Here is a 22,420-nt window from a genome sequence, read left to right on the forward strand (position 1 = left end):
GTGTAAAAGCGCCAAAACATAAAAAAAATACAGTAAGTGTAGTATCGCTGTAAACGTACTGACCCGAAGAATAACGCTGCCTGATCACTTTTACCACACGCAGAACGGCATAAAAAAAAAACTCAAAAAACAATTCCTGAATTGTTTGTTTTTGTTAATTTTACCTCCCAAAAAACAGAATAGAAAGCAATCAAAAAATGTCACGTACCCAAAAATGGTACCAATAAAAATGTCAACTCGCCCCGCAAAAAAACAAGCCGTCACATGACTCTGTCGGCCGAAATATGGAAAAATTATAGCTCTCAAAATATGGTGATGCAAAAACTAGATTTTGCAAAAAAAAGTGTCTTTTAGTGTGTGACAGCTGTCAATCATAAAAACCCGATATAAATCTGGTATCTCTGTAATCGCACCGACCCGAAGAATAAAGTAATCTAATTAGTTATATCACACTAGGAACGGCGTAAAAAATAAATAAAACAAATTCTTCACCTGCTACTGATTTGTTTATTATGTCTCCCAAAAGATCGCAGTAAGGCTCTGCTCACATTTATCCTGCGCTCTGCGCTGAGCACTTACACCAGAGTTTCCGTGTAAATCTCTGAAATATGTGATTCAGCCGGAACCCATGACGGAAGATTCCCTGTAATGAGGAAGATATAGGCCACTGTGGATGCCATCTGGCCTGTGATCCCACGGTGTCATTTGTTTTAGACGTGCATAAAAGTGCGGTTGGCCACAGTTTTGTGCACTTCTGAAAAAAAGGACACCGCTAAACAGAGGCCAGACGGAGTCCAGAGTAACTCTGCTGCCTCATTACAGTGAATGGATCCCGCAGGGGTTTCATCTGAATTACATCACTTGGAAATTTAGATGGAAACCTCGATGTAAGTGCTCAGCCTAGAGCGCCGGATAAATGTTACGCAAAATGTTCCCAATAAAAGCTTCAACTCAGTCCTCAAAAAAAGCTAGTCCCCACTCAGGTCCGTCATCTGTTAAAAATATAAGGGACTTCCAAGTTACTGGTAGCAGAAAGGCTCTGGAAAAGCGAAATGGCCCTTGCCCCCCAAAAGAAATTCAGAAAATTTTGTGCTCCCAAATCCAAATGCCTATTCTACAATAATTTATTCTCCAATTGTCAAATAGCACTCGCCAGATCTCGCCGTATGGCTGAGCGGTACGATACAGCCACATATGGGGTATTGCCACCTTTAGAAGAAATTGTGTGACACATTTCGGCACCCTTTTTACCCATTGCCCTGTGTGAAAATGTACAATCTGAGGGTAAAACATTTTTTTGTGGTAAAAATATAATTGTTTTCTTCACTGCCCAATGGTATAAATTTAAAAATTAAAAAATACTCACTACTTCCCTAGATGAATTCCTTCAGAGGTGTAGTTTACAAAATGGGGTCACTTGTGGGGGTTTCTGCTGTTTCGGCATGTCAGCGACTCTTCAAATGTGACATGGTGTCTGCTGCCTATCCCAGCCAACATAGAGCTCCTTTCTCTTCCGAACCCTGCTGTACACCAAAGCAGTGGTTTTCCCCCACATATGGGGTATCGGCGTACTCAGGAGAAATTGTACAACAAATTTCATGGTGCAATTTATCCTGTTACCCTTATGATAATACAAAATTAGGGAATGAAAAACATTTTTTGTGGGAAAAATGTAAAAATTTAATTTTTACAGCTCAATATTATAAACTTCTGTGAAGCAGCTGGGGGTTCAAGGTGTTCACCAAACATCTAGATAAGTTCCCTAAGGGGTATAGTTTCCAAAATGGTGGCACTTGTGGGGGGTTTCCACTGTTTAGGCACATTAGTGGCTCCCCAAATGCGACATGGCATCTGCTAATTATTCAAACAAATTTTACATTCAAAAAGTCAAATGGCGCTCCTTCCCTTTCAAACCCTGCCGTGTGCCCAAACAGTAATTTGCCTCCACATATGGGGTGTCTGCTACTCAGGAGAAATTGTACAACAAATTTCATTGTGCAATTTATCCTGTTACCCTTATAATACAAAATTAGGGAATGAAAAACATTTTTTGTGTGAAAAATGTGAAAATTTTATTTTTACGGCTCAATATTATAAACTTCTGTGAAGCAGCTGGGGGTTCAAGGTGCTCACCACACATCTAGATAAGTTCCCTAAGGCAGGGTTCCCCAACTCCGGTCCTCAAGGCCCACCAACAGGTCATATTTTCAGGATTTCCTTAGTGTTGCTCAGGTGATGGGATTGTTGCCTGTGCAGGTGATGTAATTATCACCTGTGCAATACGAAGGAAATCCTGAAAACATGCCCTGTTGGTGGGCCTTGAGGACTGGAGTTGGGGAACCCTGCCCTAAGGGGTCTAGTTTCCAAAATGGTGGCACTTGTGGGGGGTTTCCACTGTTTAGGCACATTAGGGGCTCCCCAAATGCGACATGGCGTCTGCTAATTATTCAAACAAATTTTACATTCAAAAAGTCAAATGGCGCTCCTTCCCTTTCAAACCCTGCCATGCGCCCAAACAGTAATTTGCCTCCACATATGGGGCATCGGCGTGTTCAGGAGAAATTGCACAACAAATTTCATGGTGCAATTTATCCTATTACCCTTATGATAATGCAAAATTAAGGGATGAAAAACGTTTTTGTGGAAAAAATGTGAAAATTTTATTTTTACAGCTCAATATTATAAACTTCTATGAAGCACCTTGGGGTTCAAGGTGCTCACCACACATCTAGATAAGTTCCCTGAGGGGTCTAGTTTCCAAAATGGTGGCACTTGTGGGGGGTTTCCACTGTTTAGGCACATCAGGAGCTCTCCAAACGCAACATGGCGTCTGCTAATTATTCAGACAAATTTTACATTCAAAAAGTCTAATGGCGCTCCTTCCCTTCCGAACCCTGCAGTGCGCCCAAACAGTAGTTTTCCCTCACATATGGGGTATCAACACGCTCAAGAGAAATTGCACAAAAAAATTTGGGGTCCATTTTTTCCTGTTACCCTTGTGAAAATAAAAAAAATTGGGTTTAAAGTAACATTTTTGTGAAAAAAGTTAAATGTTAATTTTTTTCTTCCACATTCCAAAAATTCCTGTGAAGCACCTGAAGGGTTAATAAAATTCTTGAATGTGGTTTTGAGCACCTTGAGGGGTGCAGTTTTTAGAATGGTGTCACTTTTGGGTATTTTCTGTCATAAAGACCCCTCAAAGTGACTTCAAATATGATGTGGTCCCTAAAAAAATGTTTTTGCAAATTTTGTTGGAAAAATGAGAAATCGCTGGTCAACTTTTAACCCTTATAGCTCCCTAACAAAAAAAAATTTGGGTTCCAAAATTGTGCTGATGTAAAGTAGACATGTGGGAAATGTTATTTATTAACTATTTTGTGTGACATATCTCTCTGATTTAAGGGCATGAAAATTCAAAGTTTGAAAATTGCAAAATTTTCGCCAAATTTCTGATTTTTTCACAAATAAACGCAAGTTATATCGAAGAAATTTTACCACTATCATGAAGTACAATATGTCATGAAAAAACAATCTCAGAAACAGGGGAATACATTGAAGCATTCCAGAGTAATTACTTCATAAAGTGACAGTGGTCAGAATTGAAAAAATTGGCCCGGTCACGAAGGCAAAAACAGGCTCTGGTGCGAAGTGGTTAAATAAATGCTTTGGGCTATGTGCACACAGTGTGTTTTTTGTGCGTTTTTTTTTCAGAGCGGAAATGGGCCAAAAGCGCATTGCATACCTTATACCATGACATTTTGCAAGTTCTGTGAACATGATTAGGAATTTTCCTGACCAGATTTCATGTGTGGAAAAAAAAACGCGGCATGTCCATTCTTTGTGCGTTTCCGCATGCGTTTTTGCCTATACAATGCATTGGAAAACCGCATGGCAAATCCGCAGGCAAAAGCACATCAAAAACGCTGCGGATTTTCCGCAGTGTTATTGCTGCCAAGAAGTTCAGAAATGCTGCAGAAATTTCTACTTCAAATCCTGAACGTACGCACATAGCCTTAAAAAAGCATTTATAATGTCCCCGTTTCCTATGCTAATTAGAGCTTTGACTAGTTGATGGTATGTTAGTTTCCCCAGACTGGTCAATCCTCTTTCCATGTTATCACGTCCTTGTGGGCGTGATAACATAATTTGCATAAGCTAGCGTCATTGCCAGGTCATGCAAATCTCGCGCATGCATGACGCTTATTTTGGCATCGTCACTGCGCCTCTGTAGCCGGGTGTAAGCTTCCCGGCTTCAGAGGCACACTGCACATGACCGGAAGTTCAGAAAATGGCTTCCGGTCTTGCGGAGTACGCCTCTCAGGCTGGGAAGCTTACACCCGGCTACAGAGGCGCAGTGATGCTGCCGATATGAGCTGGTGATGAAGCCGGCTTGTGCAAATTATGCTATCACGTGGAAAAAATCCACAGTGTAAATTGAACAATGCTGTGGATTTGATATCTGCAACCTATCAATTTATGCAGAAGCCGCCATGATTTGTAAATGTGCAGCAGACATATCCTGCCTACTTGCTTGCGTTGATATTCATAAAATTGCAGCAAACTTAAAACCCTCTCTGCCAAATGGACATACGTGCACATCATACACAGGGTGCGGGTGTATGGAGCAGGAACTGAGCCCGCTTCATACAGTTAAGGTGCCAGCTGATGAAGATCCTTCATGGTTTTGATTCCTTCAGTCTGAATCTACAATGTGCACATTACAATAAGAAGAAAAACCATTGCATGAACAGGTGAGCAAAGAAAATCACTAATCAGTCAGTAAAGAAAGTGTGCAGTAATTAAGTAGACTCACAGATATTACACATAAAACTTACCATTTCTAAGTATCAATTAAAAATATCAAAGACAAAATAATCCCTCAAAAAACAAAAAACAGTATACAACCCAAACTGGATAATACAAGTGGATGGGGAGGGGTGGATACCCCCACTGGCCACTAGTCTATCCCTACCTGTCGGCGGAGGTTGGCACCTTCTTGTACGCAAATGGTGCCCCCGCTCCTCAACGGTTCTCCCCAAAGGATCACATTAGACCCTGAGCAGATGGAAGGTGATGGGATTCCGTACAGAGGTGAGGGGGCAGAAGAAAAGTAGCCAAACAGCTGATTCTGGACACCACAACAAACTCACCACTGTACCTGCAGCGTGCAGTTGTGGTGAAAAATATCCAGGAAAGTGTGTATGATATCCTAAGAACACTCTTAGCTCTTGTATATTCTATATTATACAATAGTCCTACAACTAACAGCGAAAATTTGTTGTGCATGTAGTGGACCACAAGAAAGCCGGTATAAATGAGAGGGTTAAATACAGGATATAACATAGTTTATAACATAATATCATAAGGGTATCGTCCAGATATAATCAGTGGGTAACATAATGAGTCTATTTTGTTATAAACATAAAGCATGACCCACAATGACAGATGGTCCAAAATAATTGCATATAATGGCATTAATGAATTACACCAATCATGTTATAGATAGAAATAGAACAGAGGTGTAATAGTTAATAGAACTACACTCCCTGAAAAACGTGCTAAGCGCTAACACAGGTCCAGGTATGTATCGCTCTACACGTGACTCCTGCAAATCGGCTCATCAGGAGTCACATACCATATAAACTCCTAAGATGCAAGATGTAAAATCAAAAGACGATTTATCTTTTGGTGATTGTAATGGCATTCTGGATAAAGTGCCTTGTGCATGCTCCTTCGCAGTATACCAGTGGCTTTATTAATAAAGTGCCTCATGCATCCTCTGGATAAAATGTTCAAATAATGGTGCAGATATCGCCAAATGGCAGTAAAAAGCACTAGACCCCACCCGGCTTTTTTGTGGTCCGTTTATGGGTATTTACTACATGCACAACAACTATGTGCTGTATGTTGTAGGACTATTGTCTAATATAGAATATACAAGAGGTAATAGTGTTCTCAGGATATCATACAGACTTTCCTGGATATTTTTCACAACTGCATGCTGCAGGTACAGTGGTGAGTTGCTTGCGGTGTCCAGAATCAGCTGTTTGGCTACTTTTTTTCTGCCCCCCTCACCTCTGTACGGAATCCCATCACCTTCCATCTGCTCAGGGCCTAATGGGATCCTTTGGGGAGAGTCGTCGAGGAGCGGGGGCGCCATTTGCGTTCAAGAGGGTGCCAACCTCCGCTGACAGGTAGGGATAGATCAGTGTAAGGTATCTAACTCCCCCCATCCACTTGTATTATCCAGTTTTGGTTATATACTGGCTTTTGTTTTTTTGAGGGATTTTTTTGTCTTTGATAGTTTAAATCGATACTAATAAATTATAAGTTTTATGTGTATTATCTGTGAGTCTCAGGAACAGGTGAGCCCAAAATTTTGACTGGCACTGTAGGTCCCACTCCCAAATATGGCTTTGTGCCACTGCTACATTGCAGCAAAATGCAGAGACACTGAGTACCGCGACAAGCAGAAGTCTAAGGGTATGTGCAGACGTATCACCAAGCCTGCAGGCCCGACGCTGCGGAGGAGCTAATATGCAAATGAGCTCCGCTTTTACTTTTTTACCTACAGACTTTCCTCATAGAGATTAGGTCTATGGGGGAAGTCTGCATGCGGACCCGCAGGGGAAATTGACAAGCTGGGGTCTGGAAACACGCACCGCATGTCAGTTTCCGTGGGTGCACAGAGACGCATAGTGGATGGGATTTGTACAAATCCCATCCACTATGCTGTAACAGCTGGCCACTGCGGGTTTGACGGCTCTGGATCGTCTGCACACACCCTCAGTCAGCCTTTGTGTGACTTGCTCCTTGTGGTATCCTAGGCTTTGCACTGCAATCCCATTCACCTGCATTACGCTGTGATGTACCGTAGTAACGGCACATAGTGATCTCTGGCCGTCTGACCTGGGTCTCGGCCAAAGTCACAGTGTAACTAGCCCCAGTCTTACAATGTCAGGCAATCTAACAGAACATGCCTCTGTCAAACGCCTTACATACCAATGCAGAAAAAATACAATTACAAAATGGTTATTGCAGCAATCGTTAAGATCTGGAGAATCATGTTTCCAGGTATTTTTTATCACACTAAATGCTCTAAAAACAAAATTTTAAAAACAATGGCAGAATTGTATTTTTTTCAAATTACTTGAAAATTTAAAAAATATGACTCTTGGAAGAGAAGGAAAAAGCAAAAGAGCAAAACAAATAATTACCTGGTGTGGAAAGGAGTTACATGCTACATCTAACACTAATGCCCAAAATCCTGTCAGGTAAAAGTCACCGAAATGCCACAATGTCCAGCGGCACAGCGCCCTCTGCAGAGACAAGGAGGCAGAGCAGGAACCTTGCGCAAAACTGAGCGACTTCTGACATCTTCTATTCACACAAGATCCATTCTAGAGATTTTACAAATGGGGCGACTCTCATTATATCACACATAACACAGCATGAAATGGGCTGAACAAGTACAAAGCCCAAATCTTATATTTCACAGTAACTCTTCTACTGATCTTACTCCATTTAGCATGCACTATGTGTCAAGAGCATTGCACCTTCATTTCCACCTTATCTGTATAAGTGCAATAAATAAAGCCAGCCATTAATCATAAAAGTACTGAACATTAGCAGCAGGTAGCTATATACTGTAGCTATTTCCATCCTATATGGGATTTGCAGCTCATTTCTTTATATAATAAATGATGAGGCGCAGTGGCGCCATTTAGCTTTCGCTCTTCCCGCCATCTTCTGTGAGTGGGCGGAGCCTCGTGGTTTCCCGCCAAAAGTCCCCACAGTGTATGTAGTCCCGGCAGCTGCAGTGGATTGGAACTCCGCTGCTCTCATCCCTAACATGACGGATGTCTGCTGCGCAGTCCTAATCCTCAACATGCAGTCCTAATCACCGACATGCAGGCCTAATCACCGACATGCAGGCCTAATCACCGACAGAACAGCCTTCTCCTGAGCAGGTCTCACTCCCGCCATAATAAAACCTTTCTAATACACCCACAACAATAATAGAGCAGAGCCAACTCCAGTAACAGTCTCCACCCCGCGCTGCAGTGTAAGCAGCCACTAGTCAGCCATATCCCCGCACACAGCCCGCTCCTCACCAGCTCCTGTCGGCTCCTTGCTGATGGCCTCCAGCCATGGTGAGGAGACATTCAGCCACTCCTTCACGGTGCTCGTCGGTGCTGTAGTGACGACCCCCTCCCAGCTCCAGGCTGTATTACAGGGGGGCGGATACTGTACAGTGACACGTGTGAGGGGGCTGTCCTCTCATCTCTGCTGCCATAATGGCTTCCTACAGCAGTAAATGCTGATATAATATTGGCAGAGACAGTGCAGGGGTCTAGACACAGCCCCCTAAGACTCACTGGTGCTTCTAATTCATCCATTAAAATGTTATTCTCTAATTCTTTTATGGATAAATTGCAAAGTGTTTGTAAAAAAACAACTCTGCAACTAGCTTCTTATTAAGGGGATTTTCTGAGCAGAACTATAAAAAAACATTGAGAAAAGCCCCAGAGAATCTAGTGGGGGCATGAGAGAAGTATAGAAATGGTGGTCAGGTGTCCACCCTCTGGTGCTGGCAATACTGGAGCATGGTGACAGTGTGCGCATTGCACATTGCCGTCAGTCCGTGTTCACACACAAAGTGACAAGTGCTGGCTTTTCTAATCACGCTAGAAATCCCTTGTAATCCCATTCCTGATACAACCATTTTCCTTTTTTGTGTTTTTTTCCTCCCTTTCATCCAAGAGCCATCATTTTTTTATTTTTTTTCAATCCACATAGCCGTACGAGGGCTTGTTTTTTTGCAGGATTTTTTTTATGGGAATGACATCAATCATTTGACCATACAATGTATTGGAAACCGAGGGAAAAAATCCTGAGTGCAATGAAAATGCAAACATAAACCTACACAATACCAACATTGTTTTTAAGGTTTCATTTTTACAGCTTTCATGCTGTAGTAAAAATGACCTTACGATCCACGTCAGGATGATTACAGCAATATCAAACTTCCACAGTTTTTTTATTATTATTTTAGTGGTGAAAACAAAAATTCTGAAATTTGTACAAAAAATAAAACATTTTTTTGTTTGTGTCACTATTTTTCGAGACCTGTCATCTTTCCGTTTTTCAGTACATACAGTTGTGTGAGGCCTTGTTTTTTGAATGGCGAGCTGACAATTGTATTAACCCCTTAAGGACCGAGCCACTTTGTAGGTTAATGACCAGGCCAATTTTTTCAATTCTGACCATTGTCAATTTATGAGATAATAACTCTGGAGCGCTTCAACTGATCCCGCTGATTCTGAGATCGTTTTTTTCATGACATATTGTACTTCATGATAGTGGTAAAATTTCTTCGATATCACTTGCGTTTATTTGTTAAAAAAAAAACGGAAATTTGGCGAGAATTTTGAACATTTTGCAGTTTTCAAACTTTGAATTGTCATGCCCTGAAATCAGAGAGATATGTCACACAAAATAGTTAATGAATAACGTTTCCCACATGTCTACTTTATATCAGCGCAATTTTGAGGAAAAAAATTTTTTTTAGGAACTTATAAGTGTTAACATTTACAAAACCATTTTTTTAGAGACCACATCACATTTGAAGTGACTTTGAGGTGTCTATATGACAAAAACTGCACCCCTCAAAGTGCTCAAAACCACATTCAAGAAGTTTATACACTTTAGGTGCTTCACAGGAACTGACGCAATGAGGAAGAAAAAAATTAACCTTTAACTTTTTTTCACAAAAATTAAATTTAGACTCATTTTTTTTATTTTCACAAGGGTAACTGATAAAAATGGACTCCAGACTGTATTGTGAAATTTCTCTTGAGCAAGCTGATACCCCATATATGGCGGAAAAACACTGTTTGGGCGCACGGCAGGGCTCGGAAGGGACAGAGCGCCATTTGACTTTTTCAATTCAAAATTTGCTGGAATAATCAGCAAACGCCATGTCTCATTTGGAAAGCCCCTGATGTGTCTAAACAGTGGAAACCCCCCACAAGTGACCCCATTTTGGAAACTAGATCCTTTAATGAACTTATCTAGATGTGTGGTGAGCAATTTGAAGCCCCAGGTGCTTCACAGAAGTTTACAACATAGAGCCGTGAAAATAAAAAAATCACAAATTTTCTTTTAGCCCCAAATTTTTTATTTTCAAAAGGGTACTAGGAGAAAGATTGACCTCTCATTTTGTTGTGCAATTTTCTCCTGAGTACGCCAATACCCTACATGTAATTGGGAACTACGCACAGTGCAAAGGTCAGAAAGGAAGGAGCACCATATTATAGTGCAGATTTTACTGTTGTGGTTTGCAGGTGACATGACCCACTCGGAGAGCCCCCGAGGTGCCAGAACAGCAGATTCCCCCATAAATGACCCCATTTTACAAACTACACCTCTCAATTAATTCATCTAGGGGTGCAGTGATTATACTGACACCAAGAGTGTGTCACAGAATTTTATACCATTGGGCAGTGAGGAAAAAATAATTACATTTTTACCGCAAAAAAATAGTTTTAGCCCCAGATTTTACATTTTCACACTGGGATAATGATTAAAAATGGCACCAAAATTTGTACCATAATTTCTGCTGAATGTGGCAATACATCATATGTGGCTGTACAGTACTGCTTAGCCACATGGCGACACTCGGGAGGGACGGAACGCTATTTGCCTGCTGGAGCGCAGATTTTCCTAGAATAGTTTGCAGACTCCATATACAAAGCCCTTAAGTGCTAGAAGAGCAGAATCCCCCCTCAAGTGACCCCATTTTGAAAATTATACCCCTGCCAAACATGTGGACACTAAATGTGGTTTTGTACTACCAGTAACGTGGAAGCCCCCCTGTAAAGATCTGAGGTTGTGGGTTGTAAGTAATCACCTAGGCAGGTTAACGATGCAACAATATTTTATTGCCATTGTAATAAAGCAATTCCAGGTAAATGGCCAAAATACAGTTCTCTCAGTCCTCAAGTTCCCAATCTGGGTTCAGTAGTTCCACTGGCTTTGTATATGGCCATACTCACTGTCTCCCAACTTTTGGTTGGCCCACAGATTTCATATCTCCAGCCAGTATAGTCTGTATCCACAGTCCATGATCCTCTAGACGGCAGATAAAACAATGAAAGCACAGGTATCCAGTAGTTGCAGTCCTTTTAAGAAAGTTGAAATCCAAATGACCAGGGTTGAGCGAGCACTAAAATGCTCTCGTGCTCGAAGCTCGGGCCGAGCTCACCGTGATACTCGGGTGCTCAACGCGAGCAACGAGCCCAATGTTAGTCTATGGGAGACCCGAGCATTTTTGCGGCGGCACCCCCGGCAGTCTGTAGAAAGCCTAAAAAGTGCCCAAAACGATAGTGACAGTGCTCAAATGACATGGGGACAGCATGGGGATCGGCCCAGGAAGCATTTCTGACCCCCAGGTCACTGCTGTCAACAATGTGGTCAGAGATATTAAGCCACTTTTACGGGCTCACAATAAAACGTTCAAAAACGAAACTGAAACTGCTTTCCTGTGAAATATGTTAAGGAACATCCTTTCCAGGGTAAAGACTTGTGTATAAGGTAAAATAAATAACCAAAAACAAAAATACTCCTCCACACCTTGGGCTATGTTCACAAGTAGCATTTTTTATGTGTTTTTGCACTTTTGTATTGCCTTCAACCGTGACAAATGCATTCACCAGGAAATGTCATTTTAACATTTTACAACCTTATCTGGCAATGTGCTGTGTGACACATCCATACAGTGCTGAAAAGACATGGGAACAGCATGGGGAAGACCCCTGGAAGCATCTCTGACACCTAGGTCACTGCCTAAAAGTGTGCCCATCAGAAGTGATCCTTGCCGGATCAGAAGATGCAGACTTGCAACTATCCCCGTGCAAGTCCTTGTCCCAGGGAAGTGTTCAATTCTACCTCCCCCATTCCTTGCAATGCAAGCGCAAATATGCAGCCAACCACCCACCCACCCGCAGGCTGCAATACTATACTGCTAGCTTGTACTTGAAATGGGGCCTTTTAGTTTGGAGGAGGCCGAAGCTGGCCACTACCTCATGGCTGCATCGGCGGCGAGGTCTCCATACTCTGTCCCCAGCCGCCACTATTTGTCCCGGGAACCTTCCCCACACTTTTCTTAGCCTGGCCTGCTTTAGGTGTTATGTTCTGCTACCAGAGCTAAGGAAAGAGAGGAGATCTGTCCCTACGATAGAACTCAGCTTTATCCCTACGATGTAACAGGGGACCTGATCCTGCGATCAGACCTGCTAAAGTCCTAAGCTAGTCTGTACGGAGACCTATAGATGTGGGGAAGGAATCCCTACAAGTACTAAGGACTGGGAGGAAAATGGGACACCTCCTAACAGAAATAGTAGCAGACAGACAAACAAACAAAATATATAGAACACTGAGGTCCGTAGACCAAGCAAACTAACAGAGTTAGATACAGAGCACAGGCTAGCTAGAAAGTAGTTATACAATGAAGTCCAGCAAAGCCAGAAGGGCGGAGCAGGATTAAATAGGCCAACAAGGTCATGTGACCAGCAAAGGAAAAAACCTAAGAGCAAGGTTCTAACAGTACCCCCCCTTCTAAGAGGATCCTCCGGATCCCCTAGGACCAGGCTTATCAGGAAATCTCCTGTGAAACGCTCTGATAAGTCTGGACGCGGAAACATCATCTGACCTCACCCAAGAGTTATCCTCGGGTTCCGAAACCTTTCCAGGCCACAAGATACTGCAAACTACCTCTATACCGTCTAGAGTTAAGGATGCGAGAAATTTCATATTCCCCGTCCTCCACCACCGGAGGAACAGAGGCAGAGGCATCACCATCCGACACAACAGCTTTTTTTAACAGAGAGACATGAAATACCGGATTAATTCTCCAGGAGGTAGGAACATCCAACCTAACAGCAGATTGGTTGACAACCTGAAGCACCTTAAAGGGCCCTACAAACTTGGGACCCAATTTCTTAGAAGGAATCCTCAACCGCAGATTCCTAGAGGACAACCAAACCATGTCACCAACAGCGAACAAAACCTCCTGTCGTTTCCTATCAAAGTAGTCTTTAGATTTTCTGTTGGCCTCCTGAAGATTACCACGCACATCCGTCCAAACTCTCTCCAAATCACCGGAAAAATTCTCCTCCTCAGGCACGGCAGATCCCAACTTGGAGAACGACCCAAACGACGGATGTCTCCCAGAACAACAAAAAAAAGGCGAACAACCAGCAGAAGAAGATGTATGATTGTTCAGAGCAAATTCAGCAAGTGGCAGAAACTCAGACCACCCCTCTTGATTGTCTGCCACAAAACAACGCAAGAACTGCTCAACATCCTGGTTTTTCCTTTCTGTCTGGCCATTAGATTCAGGATGATATCCGGACGAGAACGACAAATGAACTCCCAACCTGTCACAAAAGGCACGCCAAAAACGAGCCACGAACTGAGGACCCCTATCAGAAACAATGTCAGTAGGAACGCCATGAAGTCTGACAATTTCCTTGACAAAGGCCTTAGCGAGAGTTTTAGCGCAGGGCAGTTTGACGAAGGGAACCAAGTGACACATCTTGCTAAAACGGTCCACGACCACCCAGATGACAGTAAAACCCTCAGAGGGGGAAAGGTCAGTTATAAAGTCCATAGCCAAATGTGTCCAAGGAGCACTGGGAACCTCCAAAGGACAAAGCAACCCCGCAGCAGGAGTATGTGAGGACTTAGATCTAGCACATATAGTACATTGACGCACCCACTTAATGACTTCCTTCTGCCATCCAGGCCACCAAAAACTGCGACCCACCAGTCTCTTGGTCTCAGAGATTCCGGGATGACCTGCCAACCGAGATTCGTGACACTCAACAAACAAATCTCTCCTAAAGGTCCCAGGCACAAACAACCTCCCATGAGGAGTGTTAGAAGGGGCATTCTCCTGTGCTTTAAGAATCTCATCTTCCAAAACGGAGTCCAAAGCAGCTATCACAACACCTTCTTGTAAAATGTTCTCCTCTTTCTCAGCACCGACTATGGGAGAAAAACTGCGAGACAAGGCATCCGCCTTAACATTCTTAGTACCAGGGATGTAAGTAACGGAGAAATTAAACCGCGAGAAAAACAGTGCCCACCTAGCCTGACGGGCATTCAGGCGCTTGGCAGCATCAAGATAAATCAGATTTTTATGATCCGTAAGAACCTGAACGGGAGATTCCGCACCTTCCAAGAAGTGGCGCCAGTGTTCAAATGCGAGTTTAATAGCCAATAATTCCCGATTACCAATATCGTAATTCAGTTCAGTCTCCGAAAAAATTTTTGAAAAAAAGGCACAGGGATGTAATCCATCCCCGTTATCCTGAGACAATACTGCGCCAACCCCCACAGAGGAAGCATCAACCTCAACCAAAAACGGCTTAGTCACATCAGGCTGCATAAGGATGGGAGCAGAGGTGAACCTCTCCTTGAGATACACAAAAGCTTCAATGGCCTCAGAAGACCACTGAACCGCATCAGCACCTTTCCTGGTGAGATCGGTCAGAGGTTTGACAATACTAGAAAATTTTTTTATGAATTTTCTGTAATAATTGGCGAAACCTAAAAACCTCTGTATCGATTTCAAACCAATAGGCCTAGGCCATTCCTGTACAGCTTGAACTTTAACCGGGTCCATCTCAAAACCTTCGCTGGAGATAATGTAACCCAAAAAACTAATTCTCTGTACAGCGAACTCACATTTCTCCAGCTTAGCAAAAAGCGAATTGTCCATTAACAACTGTAATACCTCACGTACGCTCCGCCAATGAGACTCCAGATCCGGCGAATAAATCAAAATGTCATCCAAATACACAACCACATTTTTGCCGATCAAAGGTCTAAGGATGTCATTAATAAGATTCTGAAAAAATGCAGGAGCATTAGTAAGACCAAAAGGCATAACCAGATTCTCAATATGACCCACAGGAGTGTTAAAAGCAGTCTTCCATTCGTCACCCTCCTTCATGCGCAACAGATTGTATGCCCCCTTAAGGTCAATTTTAGAGAACCACTTGGCCCCCATTAACTGGTTAAACAGATCAGGAATCAATGGCAGTGGGTAAGGATTGCGTACAGTAATTTTGTTAATCTCACGAAAATCCAGACAAGGACGTAAACCGCCGTCCTTTTTTTTTTACAAAAAAAAATCCAACCGCCACAGGAGACTTAGAGGGCCTAATGTGACCGGCAGCCAAACTTGTCTGTATGTATTCCTCCAAAGCTTTCCTCTCAGGAATAGTAAGGTTAAATAAACGACTTTTAGGAAGAGTCGCTCCAGGGACAAATTCAATGGTACAATCATAGTCTCTATGGGGAGGCAAAACCTGCGATTCCTTCTCAGAAAAAACTCTCCAAAAATCCTGAATAGGAACAGGCAATTCTCCCCTATCCAAAGCTGCAATACGCCCGTTACAACACTTGTCATAACATTTATGGCTCCAGGATTTAATTTCACTGGTAGACCAATCCAGTACAGGATTGTGAAATTTTAACCAGGGCAATCCCAATATTACTGGAGAAGGCAAGTTATTCAAAACTACCAAATCCAATTTCTCATGGTGAACACCATTAATAGTGAGAGGAAATTCACAGACCTTGAGAGTAATATTCTTCAAAGGGGAACCATCCACAGAAACCACAGCAATGGGGGATGATAAAGGTTCGGGTTTTAAATTGAGTCTTTCCAAGAATCCCCCATCAATTACATTCAGAGTAGACCCACAATCAACAAACACCCGAAATTCCATTAATTTTTCCTGAGCAATCGTGGAAGCAGCTAAAAATACACCCTTGGAATTTAAACAGGCAATACGGGCATGACTGACCATTTTTTTTTCTTACTTCATACGAAGCTCACAGCCTTTAATCAAATGACCAGATTTTCCGCAATAGAAACACAAGCCTTCAGAAAATCTGCGATCTTTTTCTTGAGAGCGAGGTGCCACCGATCCAATCTCCATCGGTTCACCACTGTTAGTACACACATTCTCATAACCAGAAACTGACATAGCAGAGGATTTGCTCTCATTAACCCTTGCACGCAGTCTCCTATCCACCCGTATAGCTAATTGCATAGCCTGTTGCAAATCTTCAGGTGTAGGATAAGCAATTAGCAGGTCTTTAACCCTTTCACTGAGCCCAGCAAGAAATAGACTTTTCAGAGCAGAATCGTTCCACCCTGTTTGAGTAGACCAACGACGGAAATGAGTACAATATTTTTCCACATTACCTGATCCCTGTTTCAAACGTCTCAACTCAGTCTCAGCTGATGCGACACGGTCAGGATCATCATATAATTGCCCCAAAGCAGAAAAAAAACTATCCACTGGTCTGAAGCATGTATCACTAGGTTGCAAAGAAAAGGCCCACTCCTGAGGCTCTTTGCGCAAAAGTGATATTATGAACCCTATGCGCTGGGATTCATCCCCAGAGGACTTGGGTCTCAAACGAAAATACAATAAGCAAGCATTTTTAAATGAAAAAAATTCTCGGTGTTCACCAAAAAATAAATCCGGCAAACATACCTTAGGCTCCAAGAAATGTGCTCCAGGACAGTTACTCACGTGCTGACGGAGCTCGGCCACCTCCAGAGAGAGTCCCTGCAGGCGATGAGCCAAATCCTGAACCGACACCATGATGGAACAGAAAAATCTTTCCTTAGAGAATTTGCAGGCTGGACTTACTGTTATGTTCTGCTACCAGAGCTAAGGAAAGAGAGGAGATCTGTCCCTACGATAGAACTCAGCTTTATCCCTACGATGTAACAGGGGACCTGATCCTGCGATCAGACCTGCTAAAGTCCTAAGCTAGTCTGTACGGAGACCTATAGATGTGGGGAAGGAATCCCTACAAGTACTAAGGACTGGGAGGAAAATGGGACACCTCCTAACAGAAATAGTAGCAGACAGACAAACAAACAAAATATATAGAACACTGAGGTCCGTAGACCAAGCAAACTAACAGAGTTAGATACAGAGCACAGGCTAGCTAGAAAGTAGTTATACAATGAAGTCCAGCAAAGCCAGAAGGGCGGAGCAGGATTAAATAGGCCAACAAGGTCATGTGACCAGCAAAGGAAAAAACCTAAGAGCAAGGTTCTAACATTAGGGCAGCATTAGACGAGCCCACCAGACAACCAGAGACTCCTCCGGTGGGCCCTGGTTTATCCATCAGGGGAGTTGAGAGTGCCAAGGTGACGAGCATGATGATGATGATAGAAGTTAGCATCTGCTTTGTTTTCTTGAAATGCAAGCGTAAGTGTGCAGCTTGCCACCCACCCACCCCCAGGCTGCAATACCATACTGCTAGCTTGCACTTGAAATGGGGTCTTTTAGTTTGGAGGAGGCAGACGCAGGCCACCATGTCATGACTGCGTCGGCGGCCTGGTATCCATACTCAGTCCCCAGCCGCCCGGCGGCCGGGTGTCCACACTCGGTCCCCAGCCGCCTGGGGGCGGCCAGGTGTCCATAAATGGTCCCCAGCAGCCCCTATTTGTCCCGGTGCGCCTTATATACAAGCGCACATACCAAAACTTTACCTGTGCCCTCCCCAGTGCATTTAGTGGGAAGGACAGCCTAACCACAAACACGTGGACAAGTGAATGTGGCCAAGGATGGTCCATCTCACTGTCACCTTCACACTGGGTTAATATTGTGGAAGCCGGGACACAGTTGGATACTGGGATGCAACACGTCCTCCAGACATAGAGGATTGCGGGTCCTGGGTCAATCAGGCTTCAACACAAAGTTCAGAAGGTAGACAGCAGCAGTGGTCGGCCTCCTACACAACGACTAAATTATTCATGACCATGAGGCCATCCATCTCCATAGCTTTCTGTTCCTTGGAATGCAAGCGCATGTATGTAGTAGCGGCTAGGCCTGAGGTGGTCAGGGTTTTGGCACATATCCGACCTCCTCCGACGATTGCTGGATGTTTTCCTGCTACTATCCCAGTTCTATGACTCCCGTTAAAACAAAGCTTCATATGATGAATGATGGATGAGGTGGCGGCAAAGGAGAAAGAGCAGGAGGAACAGGGACCATTCACATCAATATCAGGCCAGTCAACCACACATGTCTTGTAGGATATGTTTCTGTACCAAAAGGAGCGGTTCGGCTACACAATTATAGGGCACACAGTGAGTGCAATGCCTACCAAAAATTTCGAGGCACTCCAATGTCCCTTGGAAGTGACATGGAGGTCAGAGGGCCTTAACTAAACCTTTTTTTCCATTTATAGCAACTGGGTCTCCTGTACACTGTTGGCCTAAGCAGTGAATGGAAGGCTTTACAAAAATTATGAGGAACTGCAATGCCCCTTGAAACAGACGTGGATTGCAGCGTACTAAAAACCTTCTACCCATTATTGGGGAGTGGATCTCCCTTAGAGTTCGCCTATGCATTGAAAAGCAAAAGCTGACTAAAATTAGGAGGAAATGCAATGCCCGTTGGAATAGTCGTGGAGGTTAGAGGTAATTAAAAACAACATTTCAATGCCCCTTGGAAGAGCTGTGGAGTTCAGAGTGGTTTAACAAGACGGTTTTAATGCCCCTTGGAAGAGACGAGGAGGTCATAGTAGCTTAACAAGACGGTTTTAATGCCCCTTGGAAGAGTGGTGGAGGTTACAGTGGAATAAAAATACAATATCAATGCCCCTTGGAAGAGTGGTGGAGGTCGCAGTGGAATAAAAATACAATATCAATGCCCCTTGGAAGAGTGGTGGAGGTCGCAGTGGAATAAAAAGACAATATCAATGCCCCTTGGAAAAGTGGTGGAGGTCCCAGTGGAATAAAAAGACAATATCAATGACCCTTGGAAGAGTTGTGGAGCTCCCAGTGGAATAAAAAGACAATATTAATGCCCCTTGGAAGAGTGGTGGAGGTTACAGTGGAATAAAAAGACAATATCAATGACCCTTGGAAGAGTTGTGGAGCTCCCAGTGGAATAAAAAGACAATATTAATGCCCCTTGGAAGAGTGGTGGAGGTTACAGTGGAATAAAAAGACAATATCAATGCCCCTTGGAAGAGTGGTGGAGGTCGCAGTTGAATAAAAATATAATATCAATGCTCCTTGGAAGAATGGTGGAGGTCCCAGTGGAATAAAAAGACAATATCAATGACCCTTGGAAGAGACGTGGAGGTCACAGTAGTTTAACACGACGATTTTATTGCCCCTTGGAAGAGACGTGGAGTTCGGAGTGGTTTAACAAGACGGTTTTAATGCCCCTTGGAAGAGACGTGGAGGTCACAGTAGCTTAACAAGACGGTTTCAATGCCCCTTGGAAGAGACGTGGAGGTCACAGTGGAATAAAAAGACAATATCAATGCCCCTTGGAAGAGACGTGGAGGTCACAGTAGCTTAACACGACGATTTTAATGCCCCTTACAAGAGCCATGCAGTACAGCATATTAAAAACATTATTCCCATTATTGGGGAGTGGGTCTCCCATAGTCTTTGCCTATGCCTTCGAAGCAAAAGCTGCCAAAAATTAGGACGGAGGAAATTGCAATGCCCCTTACAAGAGGCATGCAGTACAGCATATTAAAAACATTATTCCCATTATTGGGGAGTGGGTCTCCCATAGTTTTTGCCTATGCCTTCCAAGCCAAAGCTGCCAAAAATTAGGACGGAGGAACTTGCAATGCTGGCAACATGGACCACGATCTCCCTGGTGTTATAGTGATGGTGGAGGCTGAGGATAAGGAGAAGAGCAAAAAACAGCCAAAATGAGGAAGCATATACCCATGTGTGGGTGTGAAGCGGTTCATGGGAATACACCTCCCGAAATAACACAGTGGATTTGACTTTATGTTGCTCTGCTGTCATTTGGTGGTGATGAGAAGTCTGGCCAAATCCAGCCCTTGTTCATTTTGAAAAGGGTCAGCTTGTCAGCATTGTCAGTTGACAGGCGAGTGCGCTTATCAGTTATAATTCCCCCAGCGGCACTAAAAAGACGCTCCGATAACATGCTAACGGCAGGGCAGGCCAGGACCTCAAAGGCGTACAGTGCGAGTTCATTCCAAGTGTCCAGCTTGGATACCCAATAATAAAAAGGCACAGAGGAATCACGGAGGACACTGGTACAGTCGGCAAGGTACTCCCTCACCATCTTTTGAAACTTTCCACTCCTTGTGAGAGTACCCCCCGCCTCAGGGCCTGTAAGCTGGGCGGGTCTCAGAAAACTGTCCCAGAACTTTGACAGTGTTCCCCTGCCTCTGCTGGATTGGAGTTGCGTCTCTCTCGCCTGTACGCCTTGGTTGGGCAACAAACTATGACCTCTGCCGCTAGCGTGTTCAGATGGGAATTTTTTTAACAGTTCTGCAGCAAGGGCCTTCTGGTACTGCCCCATTTTTGTAGACCTCTCCACCTCAGGAATAAGAGAGTGAAAGTTCTCCTTGTAGCGGGGGTCTAAAAGTGTCACCAACCAGTAATGACTGTCACCTAACATTTTGACAACGTGAGAGTCACGGTTAAGGCAGCGTAACAAAGTCAGCCATACGTGCCAGACTGGTAATGGGCAAGACTTCCGTGTCCTCACTAAGATGACGACTGACCATGCTCTCCTCCTCCCCCCTGTCCTCAGGCCACCCACGCTGAACCGACATTTGTACAGGTACTACCGTCTACAGCGCATGATACCAGCTCCTGTTCTTCCTCCTCCTCCTCCTCTCCCTCATTGTCCCCCAATGCACGTTGGGATGAGATGAGGCTGGGCTGTGTGTAATCGCCCGCTACGGCTTCTTGATCCATCTCATCATACTCTGGCTGCAATGCCTCCTCTTTAATTCTCTGCAGAGAGCGTTGCAAAAGACAGACAAGTGGGATGCTGACGCTAATGATGGCGTCATCACCATTCACCATCTTGGTGGATTCCTCAAAGTTTGTCAGGATGGTACATATGTCAGACATCCAGGTCCACTCCTGAGGTCTTATGTGTGGAGTCTGACCTGAATATCGACGGCCTTGTTGCTGCTGGTACTCCACAACTGCTCTCTTCTGCTCACAAATCCTTTGCAACATGTGGAGGGTAGAGCTCCAATGTGTGAGGACATCACACACCAGTCGGTGTGACGGAAGCTGCAAACGCTGCTGCAACACAGCAAGGGCGGCGGAAGCTGTAGCTGACTTGCGAAAATGAGCTGACAGGCGGCGTACTTTGACGAGCAGATCTGGCAACTCGGGGTACGATTTAAGAAACCGCTGAACCACGAGGTTAAGCACATGAGCCAGGCATGGTACGTGTGTTATCTCGCCTCGCCTCAGAGCCGCCACCAGGTTACTGCTATTGTCACACACAACCATGCCTGGATGTAGGTTCAGCAGTCTCAGCTTCAGATCTGCCTGCTCTTTCACAGCTGTCCACAACTCACAAGCAGTGTAAGGTTTATCACCTAAGCTTATGAGTTTCAGCACAGCAGGTTGCCTCTTGGCTGAGGCAGTACTGCAGTGCTTCCAGCTTGTAACTGATGTGGTGATATCTGAGATGGAGGCTGAACATGAGGAGGAGGAGGATGATGCACAGGAGCTGTACACTGTGGGGGCAACTCTGACTGACATAGGGCCCGCAATCATCGGTATGGGGAGGATGTGTTCCGTCCCAAGGTCCGACTGGGTCTCGGCTTCCACTATGTTTATCCAGTGTGCCGTCAGGGAGATGTACCGTCCCTGGCCACAAGCACTTGTCCACGTGTCCGTTGTCAGGTGGACTCTCCTAGTAACTGCGTTGTTGAGGGCACAGCAGATGTTTTGGGACACGTGCTTGTGTAGTGCGGGGATGGCACACCGGGCAAAATAGTGTCGGCTGGGGACCGAGTACCGAGGGACGGCCTCCACCATAAGGTTGTGGAAGGATTCCGTATCCACCAGCCTAAAAGGCAGCATTTCCAACGCAAGCAGTCTTGAAATGTGCGAATTTAGGACTGTGGCCTGTTGGGCGTTGGCTGCAAATTTGCGCTTTCATTCAAAGGTCTGGGATATGGACAATTCAACGCTGCGGTGGGATGTGGACGTGGACGTTGATGCTGTTTCTTGAGAAACTGCCATAACAAGTGAAGACTGAGAGAAGGGAGCATCTTTGCATGCAGTATGGACAGAGGATTGCCTTGCACGCCCAACAGGGGGTTCTCTTACATGCACAACAGCGGAAGAAGCAGTGGTGACACCTGCTAACACTGGTCGTGGACCCTGGGGTTCGCCCCTCGAAGTCGGGTGCTTTGCTGACATGTGCCTGATCATGCTGGTGGTGGTCAGGCTGGTAGTTTTGTCACCCCTGCTGATGCTGGCCTGGCAGGTGGTACAAATGGCCTTTTTGGGGTTATCAGCAGAGTCTTTAAAAAAATTCCAGACTCTGGAAGACCTACTGGTTGT

This window comes from Phyllobates terribilis, unplaced genomic scaffold, assembly GCF_046119375.1.
Source record: "Phyllobates terribilis strain yellow unplaced genomic scaffold, ASM4611937v1 Scaffold_10__3_contigs__length_209671492, whole genome shotgun sequence".
Taxonomy (NCBI): Eukaryota; Metazoa; Chordata; class Amphibia; order Anura; family Dendrobatidae; genus Phyllobates; species Phyllobates terribilis.